Source organism: Rhagoletis zephyria, unplaced genomic scaffold (assembly GCF_001687245.7).
Source record: "Rhagoletis zephyria isolate East Lansing unplaced genomic scaffold, Rhagoletis_zephyria_1.1 Rzeph_scaffold_00146, whole genome shotgun sequence".
Classification (NCBI taxonomy): Eukaryota; Metazoa; Arthropoda; class Insecta; order Diptera; family Tephritidae; genus Rhagoletis; species Rhagoletis zephyria.
In genome coordinates, this window is record NW_016157230.1 from 354,984 (window position 1) to 367,331 (window position 12,348).

At 45.0% G+C, this 12,348-nt stretch overlaps 1 protein-coding gene across 1 annotated transcript in view; it reads right to left on the reverse strand.

Annotated features, from left to right (window-relative positions):
* Nucleotides 1–12,348, reverse strand: part of IntS2 (integrator complex subunit 2) — a 126,513-nt gene that overhangs the window by 52,926 nt on the left and 61,239 nt on the right. The gene's annotated exons all lie outside the window — the stretch shown is intronic.

A 12,348-nucleotide genomic window follows, 5' to 3' on the forward strand; every position in this document is an offset into this window, starting at 1 on the left:
ATACCCGCTGTCACCTGCTGCCCGGTAGGATATCACCCTGATGTAGGTGCGCTCCTCAGGGGTGAAAACCGAATGGTAGTAGGTGACTTTAATGCGCACCACGATCTTTGGCACTCAAGCCTGTCAAACGATCGTAGGGGAACCGATTTGGCTGAGCAGATAGACGATTCGACATTCTGCGCAATGAACGACGACGCACCCACCAAGATTATGGGCAGCTGCTGCAGCTCTCCAGACATAACAATAGTCAGCGCTGGTCTGATAAACAGCATATCATGGCGACCTATGCTGACTTTGGCATCAGACCATCTGCCCATATTCATCTCGATCGATAAACCAACCGACTTTGCTTCCGCGGAGCACCGAACCTATATCAACTTCTCCAAAGCTGATTGGAAAGGCTTCGCGGAATTTACTGAAAACAGCTTCGCTGCTCTCCCCACACCAACCGACAACCACCTTGGAGAACGTAAGTTCCGCAGGGCTGTCACCGCTGCTGCAGCTCGCTTCGTACCGGCAGGATGCATCATGGACCCACGTCCAAATTTCACTGCCGAAGCGGCTGTTCTAGCCGATGAGCGTGACAGCCTTCGTCAGGCCGATCCCGGAGATCCCCGTATCAGGGATCTCAACGCGGATATTCGGCAACTAGTGAACGTACATAAGCGGAAGAAGTGCGATGAACATCTGAAGACCTGTAACTTCACCTCTGGTGTGAGTAAGCTTTGGTCAACCGTGAGGTCACTGTCCAATCCGACGAAGCACGACGACAGAGTCGAAATTTCTTTCGGCGACCATGTTCGTCGGACCCGGAGCGATGCGCGAGCTACTTTAGCCGGCAGTTCATACTGCATCCTCCGGTGGACAAAACCAAGCGTCGATTGACCAGAAGGCTGCACAAACTGCCAGAAGGCTGCACAAACTGCCCCTTGCTTTCACTTGCGGTGAAGTTCAGGTGGCCATCGGGAAGGCGAAAGCCTCCAAAGCCATGGGTCCCGACGGAATATGCATGCTGATACTGAAAAATTAGGGTCCTGCGGGAGTAGCGTACCTAACGGAGGTCCTCAATCTGGCTATGGCCACTCTCATCATCCCAGACATCTGGAAGGTGGGGAGTGGTCCCATTGCTCAAACCGGGGAAACCTGCCAACAAAGGAGATTCGTATCGACCGATAACACTCCTTTCCCCGGTAGCGAAGACACTCGAGGCCTTGCTGCTCCCGTATTTCACAAACCACCTGACCCCAGGGAAGCATCAGCATGATTTCCGTAAAGTGCACACTACAACAACAGCACTTAACGCCATAAATACTCAGATAACTCGTGGCCTTAACCGAAACCGTCCCTGTGAGAGAACGATTCTAGTAGAGTGGGACTTGTCAAAGGCGTTTGATACCGCCTGCCATTCCACGCTACTAGAAGATATTGAGGCTTCCTCTCTCCCACAGAGGCTCAAACGGTGGTCGGCAAATTATCTGAGTGGTCGACACTCGTCGGTAATGTTTAGAGACAAATCGAGTAAACTCAGAAAAATAAAACAGGGGGTTCNTATTGAGGCTTCCTCTCTCCCACAGAGGCTCAAACGGTGGTCGGCAAATTATCTGAGTGGTCGACACTCGTCGGTAATGTTTAGAGACAAATCGAGTAAACTCGGAAAAATAAAACAAGTGGTTCCACAGGGTTGTGTCCTTTACCCGCTACTGTTTAACTTTTACATTTCAAAGCTCCCTCAACCACCAGAGGGAGTCTCGATTGTCTCTTACGCCGACGATTGCTCGATCATGGCGACTGGGAATGGAATTGATGACCTGTGTTCGAAAGTAAACGGCTATCTCTCCGATCTTTCTCGCTTCTTCACTGCAAAGTGTCTATCCCTCTCCCCCACGAAATCCTCTACGACCTTGTTCACCACCTGGACGAAGGAGGTCAGGCTACCGCTGGGAATTCACGTCGATGATACACCAATTCCGACGGTGAATAACCCCAAAATACTCGGAGTAACATTCGACAGCCTGCTCTCCTTCTCTGCGCACGCAACCGCTATTGTCAACAAAGTACAGAGCCGCACCAAAGTCCTCAAGTCGCTAGCCGGCAGTACCTGGGGCAAAGACAAAGAAACGTTGGTGACAACATACAAGGCAATAGGCCGGCCGGTTTTAAACTTCGCAGCACCAGTGTGGTCGCCGGGGACTAGTAGGACGCAGTGGATGAAGCTACAGACAGCACAGAACACCGCACTCAGGACAGCGACCGGATGCCTCCTGATTTCACCTGAACACCACCTCCATGACGAGGCGACAAAATAAGGAGCATGACATAATGCTCTGCAAGAAGTTTCTGGTTGGGAGCCACAGATGTGGTCACCCAAAAAAACAGCTGCTTGCAGAGGAGCCCTCGCCTAGGCACGTCAGGAGGCATCTATACGAACTGACGGACGAAGTCCAGAGGTTCATTAAGCAGCCTCTGGACCCGTCAGCATACCGACAGGCCCTGAACGGCATTCACAGGAACTCAGTCTCGAGTTATGTAGACTCTAGACCTGTGAATGCCGTTCTAGGCATACCAACACCGGACATTGACGCGACGGAGCTCCATCTGCCTCGAGACACAAGAACAACAATAGCCCGACTTCGCTCTGGCTACTGCAGCAGGTTAAACTCATACCTGAGTAGACTAAATGCGGATGTGCCAAATGAGTGTCCGGCATACGGAGAGACCCCTCACGACTCGAAACATCTCTTCGCATGCCCGGAAAACCCCACAACCCTAACGGCGTTGTCCCTGTGGACCGACCCCGTAGAGGCTGCACGCTTCTTAGGGCTGTCGTTAGGGGAACTCGACGACAACGACTGAGATATCAACCGATCTGGGCGGGGTTGTTGTAGCCGCTACAACAACAACAACAACAACGACATACAGAGGAGCCATTAACGACATCCATAGAGAGTCAGTCACCACCTACCTTGACTCTCGACCTATGAATGCCGTAATTGGAGCCCAATCACCACCCGTAGAAGAGACGGAGCCGGTACAACAACAACAGTCCTTTCCCTACGTCGGATCGTTGACGACTTCGCCAGCGTTCGATGTAGCAGCGTGTGGTGCGCCCTACCACCACGATGACAGGTGGCTGGAGAGTCGCAGGCACCGGTGACATGGGAGGTAGCCAGGCAGTTTACACAATATTTATGTACTCGAGCTGACTCATGCCTTTCAGACGGCGTCATGGCGAGAAATGCTTTGCAGTAGCGCAATGAATGTGGGCGGCAACAAAGGCGACATTTGATAAGCTCCATGGATGCTTCACTTGTCCTATGAAGAAATTAAATTTGAAACCANCACGATGACAGGTGGCTGGAGAGTCGCAGGCACCGGTGACATGGGAGGTAGCCAGGCAGTTTACACAATATTTATGTACTCGAGCTGACTCATGCCTTTCAGACGGCGTCATGGCGAGAAATGCTTTGCAGTAGCGCAATGAATGTGGGCGGCAACAAAGGCGACATTTGATAAGCTCCATGGATGCTTCACTTGTCCTATGAAGAAATTAAATTTGAAACCAAACATTAGTTTTATGTGTAAATACGGAGGGAATGGGAGTGAAAGTGTTCTGTGGTTAACCACTGAGTCTGTATATTGGAGTATTAAGAAAAGAGAGTTTTGAATAAAGTTTGATGCGTTAAGCATCCATTGTGCTGGGTGGAGGTGGTAACAAGCATAATTTTGCAATGTTGCGTGTTATAGTTCCTATTTGGGTACGAATGTCAGACACGCGAACGTTTCTGTCGGGACCGAGATAGAGCTTAACAATATGTCCGATTGTGGGAGTAAAGAAGTTTTCACAAGGAATGGGCCCGCGAAGTCTATTCCCGTGGTGTGAAATGGTAGCGAGTAGGTTGCTCGTTCTGGAGGCAAAGCCGCCATTATCTACGATCGCATTTCTCGCTTTTGTATGGTGCACACCTTGCAGTGGAAAATGCATCTTTTAACTTTCTGCTTAAGTCTAGGGACGTAATACTCTTGTTGGACCATCCGGACCATGAGCTGTTTTCCCGCGTGGAGTAGAGCTGTGTGGAGAAAATCTATGAAGAGAGAGAACTTGGAGTTTTCGGGTATTATGATGGGGTGTCGTTCATTATAGGTGAAAACGACGTGCTTAAGGGCCCGTTTACACGCATTACGCCACTTTTATTTAGCATGGGGTTCAACGAGAGCAGCGAGCTTTTTTTTTTATTTACCGGTTTCGAGGCCTCCAGTTGTGCGAACGCCTCTGCGTACTGATTGTGTTTGCGCATATGATGAGCCGGCTTTTGACGTAACTGATTTCGTCTTGGGTGAGTGTGTGCGTCGGGAGTATTGGTTCCTTTCGTGCGCTGCGGATGAATCGATACACGTAAGCGATTACCCTAAGGGCGCGAGGAAATGAAGAGAATCGAGCGAGAGGGTCTTCATTCTCTATTGTGTGATAAGATTCCACGGATTTTTGCTCAGGGGGAAAGAGCGTTTGAGGCGCATTCTTTGGCCAGCTCGCTGAGGGTTTTTGTGAGCCATTGAGGGCCATTCCACCATATGGAACATGACGCTAGATCTTGTGGCTTGCATCCTCTAGTGCCTAAATCTACGGGATTGTCTAAGCTCGATACGTATCTCCATGTGGCGTCATTGACATTCTGCAAGATTAGGGAAGTTCGGTTCGCCTCATATGTCTTCCATGTCCATGGTGGTTTTTCTAGCCAGGCCAGCACGATAGAAGAAGAGTCTGACCAGAGTATGAGCTCGTGGGCCGGCAGATTCAGTTGGGATCGAATATGCTTCACAAGTTTGGAGAGAAGGACCGCTCCACGCAGTTCCAAACGAGGAAGACTCACTGTTTGGAGGGGTGCGACTTTACTTTTTGCTACGAGCAAATGAGATATTAACAAGTTTTCCCAGTGTTCCACTCGGAGATAAACACATGCGCAGAATGCTTTTTCGGATGCGTCTGAGAATCCATGGAGCTGAATATTTTTATTAGGGGAGAACTGAGCCCATCGCGATATNTCTGGAGGCAAAGCCGCCATTATCTACGATCGCATTTCTCGCTTTTGTATGGTGCACACCTTGCAGTGGAAAATGCATCTTTTAACTTTCTGCTTAAGTCTAGGGACGTAATACTCTTGTTGGACCATCCGGACCATGAGCTGTTTTCCCGCGTGGAGTAGAGCTGTGTGGAGAAAATCTATGAAGAGAGAGAACTTGGAGTTTTCGGGTATTATGATGGGGTGTCGTTCATTATAGGTGAAAACGACGTGCTTAAGGGCCCGTTTACACGCATTACGCCACTTTTATTTAGCATGGGGTTCAACGAGAGCAGCGAGCTTTTTTTTTTTATTTACCGGTTTCGAGGCCTCCAGTTGTGCGAACGCCTCTGCGTACTGATTGTGTTTGCGCATATGATGAGCCGGCTTTTGACGTAACTGATTTCGTCTTGGGTGAGTGTGTGCGTCGGGAGTATTGGTTCCTTTCGTGCGCTGCGGATGAATCGATACACGTAAGCGATTACCCTAAGGGCGCGAGGAAATGAAGAGAATCGAGCGAGAGGGTCTTCATTCTCTATTGTGTGATAAGATTCCACGGATTTTTGCTCAGGGGGAAAGAGCGTTTGAGGCGCATTCTTTGGCCAGCTCGCTGAGGGTTTTTGTGAGCCATTGAGGGCCATTCCACCATATGGAACATGACGCTAGATCTTGTGGCTTGCATCCTCTAGTGCCCAAATCTACGGGATTGTCTAAGCTCGATACGTATCTCCATGTGGCGTCATTGACATTCTGCAAGATTAGGGAAGTTCGGTTCGCCTCATATGTCTTCCATGTCCATGGGGGTTTTTCTAGCCAGGCCAGCACGATAGAAGAAGAGTCTGACCAGAGTATGAGCTCGTGGGCCGGCAGATTCAGTTGGGATCGAATATGCTTCACAAGTTTGGAGAGAAGGACCGCTCCACGCAGTTCCAAACGAGGAAGACTCACTGTTTGGAGGGGGGCGACTTTACTTTTTGCTACGAGCAAATGAGATATTAACAAGTTTTCCCAGTGTTCCACTCGGAGATAAACACATGCGCAGAATGCTTTTTCGGATGCGTCTGAGAATCCATGGAGCTGAATATTTTTATTAGGGGAGAACTGAGCCCATCGCGATATCCGTATTTCGCTGATGGTTATGAGGTTTTCTCGAAATGAAGTCCACTTGTGAAGCGCTCCGGGTTTGGCATTCTCGTCCCAATCGGTACCTTCCATCCAAAGTTGTTGGAGTAAGATTTTCGCCTGGATCATCACTGGCGATAGCAACCCTGCCGGGTCGAAAAGTTTCGCCACGGAGGACAAAATCTGTCTTTTAGTGACTATTTTGGAGTCTGGCAGGGGGTCAATAGAGTATGAGAATTCATCGTTGAGTGGAATTTGAGAAAGTTTTTTTCTAAGACATCTGGTTTGGGTATATTTTTGAGTAAATATTTATGGTTCGCAGTGATTTTTTTAATGGAAAAATTGCTGATTTTAACGCATCAGTTATCTGGGTCATTGAAGTAAGTGCTGAGTCGAGGTCGCGACGCCCAGAGAGTATATCGTCAACTTATATTTCATTTAACAGTATTTATGTGGCTTTTGAGTCTTTAGCTAGTTGGTAAAGCGTTCTTATCGCGAGATATGGCGCGCAATTGACACCAAAGGTAACAGTTTTTAATTTAAAATCTTGCACCGGACTTTGAGGGGTTCTGAGGAAAAGTATCCTTTGGAATTCTTGATCCTCTGGGTGAATGTATATCTGGCGGTACATTTTCTCAATGTCGCAATTGAAAACGTATTTGTACAAACGCCTGTGTGGAGGATATCATTAATTGAGATACCTGAATGCGAAAGTTTCGACGCGTTGAAAACTACTCGCACCTTGGTAGTTTTACTATATAGCTTTATTACTGCGTGGTGGGGTAGATAGAATGAAAAATATTTGCCTTCACATATTATTTCTCGGGACGATGTGGGTTCCATGTGACCGAATGTGAGGTATTCTTTCAGGACCTTCGAGTATGTTTGTTGCAGTTCCGGCTTCCTTTCATGCGATCGCTCGATGTTGAGATATTGTTGTTGTGCTACAGGCTTGGAGTGTTGCGCTTGCTATCGTGTCCGGGAAAGTAGTTTTAAACGGAAGTTTTACCACGTAATGACAGTCATCTCTGCGAGTTGTGGACTTTTGATAGAGATCTTCACAAAATGCATCATGGTCAGTGAGGGATGAGGTTGCTGGTACTTCCTCCTGTTCCCAGAACTTCATGAGCAGATCATTGAGAGAGTTTGTTGTGCTTTCAACTACCTGGGTCGAGAATGATGATACTTGCTCCGTCAATGGACCGCTCAAAATCCACCCAAATATTGAGTTTTGGGCTATCAAACTTCCGCCGACATTGGTTTTTAGGCCTGGGAGTAACACTTGGGGAATGACATCGCTTCCTAATACCATGTCTATTCGAGCTGGAGTAAAACAGTGGGGGTCTGCTAGAGGGAGAGATGAGTATTCTAGCAGTTCAATATATGTAACTTTGAACGATGGCAAGAAATGAGTAAGTTACGCGATTATTATCGCGTTTGGCGGTGTTTTCAGAGTTCAAGCAGCAGAACAAATGGTAATCGGGCAGATTCTGTTCGCATTTTGCATTACGCGGCCCATTCCCATCATTTCATAATTAGTGGCTTTTGTCGGGAGGCCAAGCAGTTTTTATATGCGAGATGCTATGCATGTTTTCTAAGATCCTTGGTCTACAAGAGCTCGAATTTTGAAAATATCTCCATTATGCAGGATTGAGATTTTTGCGGTAGGCGGTAGAGTTTTTTCCCTACTACTCGCAAAATGTGAGAGTTTGTTGAGCTGCCTTTGAGGTTGATGCTCCGTTTGGGTCGCTATTCCCTGGAGATGGGACTCGCGCCTGATTTGTTTTAGACCTGGTGCCTGTATTTGCTGTTTGTGATTTAGCGGGGTAATGGAGAAGAGAGTGATGCCGTTTTTGGCAATAAACGCAGGTAAACTTGCTGTGGCACTCAGTTTCTGAGTGCGAAAAGGCCAAACAGTTTTTACAATAGTTGTTATCTCTTATGAACATATTGCGTTCTAGAACTTAGAGCTCGTTGAATTTGACACAGGTAATCAGAGATAGATTTGAGTTGCATAATTTGCAAGATACCTGCTTTTTTAACTCAGTGTTATATGAGTGAGTTCTGTTTTTATAGCCGAAGTAATGACTATGATTAGGGGTTGATGAGCGTGGGGTATAATTTGGAGCTGAGGCTTTGGGTTTATTTGGCCTGTACGTACTAATTCTCCCTATGATTTCATAACGGGTTGTCAGAAATTTGTTCATTTCTGACCAGAGGGGTAACTCTTTTCTAGAGTCGAGTAACTGTTCGCATAACACTAAGGTTTCATCTGGGAGTTTTGAGGAGAAGAGATGTATTAATATGGGGTCCCAGTTTTGTGTGGGTACGCCATTTGATTTGAGAGTTGAGAGGCAATTGTTTATTGTTGTCTGAATTGCCTGAATTTTTTCCCCATTTTCGCTTTGAATGGGCTGAATATCAAAGAGGAATTTGAATTGGTTGTCGATAAGGAGGCTGCGATTTTCATGATGGGATTTTAATGCATCACACGCGAGCTCAAAGTTTTGGTCATTCATCTCATAGTTTTTTTATTAAAAGTGCCGCTTTACCTCGGGTTTTTAGCTTTAAGTAGTAAAGTTTTTGGGCTTGAGAGAGTTTGGGGGTTGTTTGTACACTGCTGTGAATATGTCCCTGAAGGACGGCCAATCTTCGTAGCCGCGGTAAAAGAAATCAGTGTCACAAGCAGGTACTTTTCAACAGTTTTGAGTTAGAGGTGGGGCTGGGGCTGCTGAAATGGTGGTGGCGCTTGCGCCTATCGCGTTTTGTTGAAGTCTGGGGAGCAGATGGTTTATTCGGGTCCTAGTATTGTGTCACATATCGATGGCTGCGTCATATTTCGCTTCGTATGCTTTCCTACACCTTTCGTCACTGCAACACATGTGTACAAGCTCGTATGCCTGTTCAACCCATGCTAGGTGTTTGGTGAATTCCTCCACATAAAGCTTGAGTCCGGCTTCCGAGTGATCCGTTTCGTTTATCATCCACCATTTCGCGCAATATTTTTCCAGCTTTGAGATTACGAAGAAGAATTTCTTTTGATTTTGGGTCAATTCCTCATCGTCGGTTTGAGATTTCGACCGTGTCTTTACTCCCTGAGGAGGTGCCTGGAGCGATGTGAGTTTTTCCTGTTAATCTTCCGTCATTTTAATTTAATTTATTTGGGGGACGAAGTTTATAGGAGAAATTGAGGTAGCCTTGCTGCTATAAATCCATTTCATTTAAATGAGTGAGTATGAGTTTTCGACATTTTTTTCTAAAGTTTATCTTTATTGGGGCTTTTTGTAAAAATTTTTTGGGGAGCTGGAGGTTATTTAAGAGGATTTCCTCAAATTTAGTACTTGGGATATGTTTAATAAGTTTTATTTTGATTTAAAACCCTTTAACTTGTTTTTATTTGCTAAGTTTTTGGAAATCGGAATTTTAATGTACCACACTGTTGATGCAGATATGACTTGTTTTTGTTTTGCGCAAAAGCAATGAAATATATGCGTAAAGATGTGTGCGCGTGTAAACAAAGTGAAAAGTCGAAAACAATTTATTTGAGTGGTTATGTATTTGCGTGCATATATCAGTAGTTTGGCGCTTAGATATTAAGTGCTAGGTATGTATGTGCGAGTATGTATACTTAGCGCCTAAATGCTAGTAAATACGTACATACGCAAGGTAATTTGAGTGACCCACGAAATATTATTTGGAAATAGAATATAGAATGCTAAAAACCGTTTGGGGTTTCTCTACTGATTATTATTATGTATGTTTGTATGCATCAACATAGGTATGTGCCAAGAGTGATAGAATACAAGATTGCGCCGATTGCAGCAGAAGTCGTGAGAGTAATTTTGGCGTGACGTCATCGTAGAGTTGACAACTGAGAGCGACAAATAAAACTGTTGTCTGCTGATGTGTCGGTACCCAATACTTAAAAAAGATTTCGGTACCTAATACTTCCTTTTCGGTACCCGATATCGATTCTTTACATTAAACCTTCGCCATTACATGCGTTTCAAGTTTAGAAAAATTTGCATTAGTAATTTATATGATATCGGCTAAAACACTTGAACTTATCGCACAGAGAAATATTATTTTATCAGTTTTAACCTTTAACCGATGTAGTTTGGAGCGAGTGCATACGTATGTATGTATGTATTAAACATCTGCGCAATTCCATTTAACCGGCCTAACAAGACATCCGATCGCCGCGCAAATACTTTCCCTCCTTTACTCTCATCGTTCCAGTCAAGTGTGAGTAAGCATAAACCAGTTTCTGCAAGCGGAAATAAACTACCGATCAATAGCAAAACGCGTAGAGTATTTACTTTGCAACTACTGCGTGTAAAAGGTATTTGCAAGTAGTGTACTCTACTGGTAGTACTTGAGTATTTTCGAAGAAAACATACATTTGTGGTATCTGAATAAAACTAAGGACAGGAATGTAGTGGAGCGTTGAAGAGAGCGACGGAAATGCTGATATACATACATAAGTAAATAAAGGGTGAACACACCAAAACTGCGACACTTTGGGAAGCTTATAACTTACCCAAAACGAATTCAATATTTTGAAATTCAAATACCATAAGTTGACCATGACCTTAGTTGAACGTAGAAGAAATTTCATTTGAATTTGATTCCTAGTTGAGTTAAAAATGGCAACCGAGCTAGAAACTAGAGCTCTCGATTTGGTTCGCACATTTTCAAACAGCCCGGGGATATGAGCAGCGAGTACTCGCACACTTGTTCAATGCTCATTACTCGAAAATATTCGAGCATGAGCTCGAGCAATTCGAGTTTTTTCGAGTAATTTGAGCAATGTTTTTTTTTTATTATATTGACATTTTTGGTAGCAACTTTTTAAATTTTTCAAATTATTGATATATAATGCAAAGATTGTTACATTGGTATTTAATAATATAATTTATTTAACATGAATTAGAAAGCAGCTGCTGACAAATACAATTTACAAATTTCTTTTGTTTGTGAAATTGTTCAAAAACTCGAAAATTTTGAACAAACATTTGAGCAGTTGAGCAATGAACGAGTTTCGAGCGAGTATCGAGCTACTCGCATTGCTCGATACCCGGGTATCTAGAGCTCTACTAGAAACGAGACAAACCATTTTGCACGAGTTTATAAATGATCCGGCCTTAAATACACATAAAATTGCTAAAAAATTAAAGAGTGCACTATTCGACAGTTTACAGGGTTTCAATCGGTACAAATAAGGCCTGACAGTTACGAGAAAACCAGGGAGCGGGGGTTAGCATGGTCAAAGTGATAAAAACAGTGCTCGGAAGGTCCTCAGTGCGTTTTCGCGAGATCCGAAGATTTTGTCGCGTTATGTTGCAAAATCCGTACGGAGATCGCAGTTTTTCGTACAAAAGGTAAAGCGGAAAGCTTCATTGAGATGTTCTACAGCTCAAACAGCGCCAGACCGAGGCGCAAAGTAGAATGTTACAGCGAAATCCCGCATTCGGAAGTTGTATGAATTCTAAATTAAAAAATACAACTGCATTGTTATGGACTGCGAAACCTACTGCTATAAGAATTCAAAATATATTGCAGGTGTAATGCGATAAAAGCATACAATTTGCAACCCTATAAATCACCTTGTATGAACACACCTTAAAGCTAATCTAATACAATAATTTACGATATTAAAAATGCAACACTGTTCTATGTACAACAGCAGCTAGGTTTAAGACGAAAGTGAAAAATAAATTAGCGGCATTATTACGCGTACCATTCAAGCGACAAGTTGTGCTTCATTTTTATAAAGCGGGTTCGGCTGCCCGGCAATTGGGGAGTACAGCACCGGCTCCAGTACATATTTGTGCGTGCTAAGCACCCCACAAGCGGGGCCATTGCAACTCAGCACGACAGTGGCAAGCAGCAGCATACAGCGGAGCGCTAGGGCTCCCACACCAAAGCAGGCGTTGGCCGGCAGCCGCGCCGGCGGAGCACCAGGGCTCCCGCGCGAGTAAGGTACGCCTCCTAAATGCAACGAAGTGGAATTAATCCACTTCACATGGCGACCGTGGCCCAGCCTGGCGCAATGGCGGCCCGCGGGCATAAAAAAAGGGCAAAGCCCAAAAATTAAAAAAAATTTTCTTTATAAAAAAAAAATATATATATTTAAAATAAAAACTTTTAATTAAAAATGTGTGAAGAC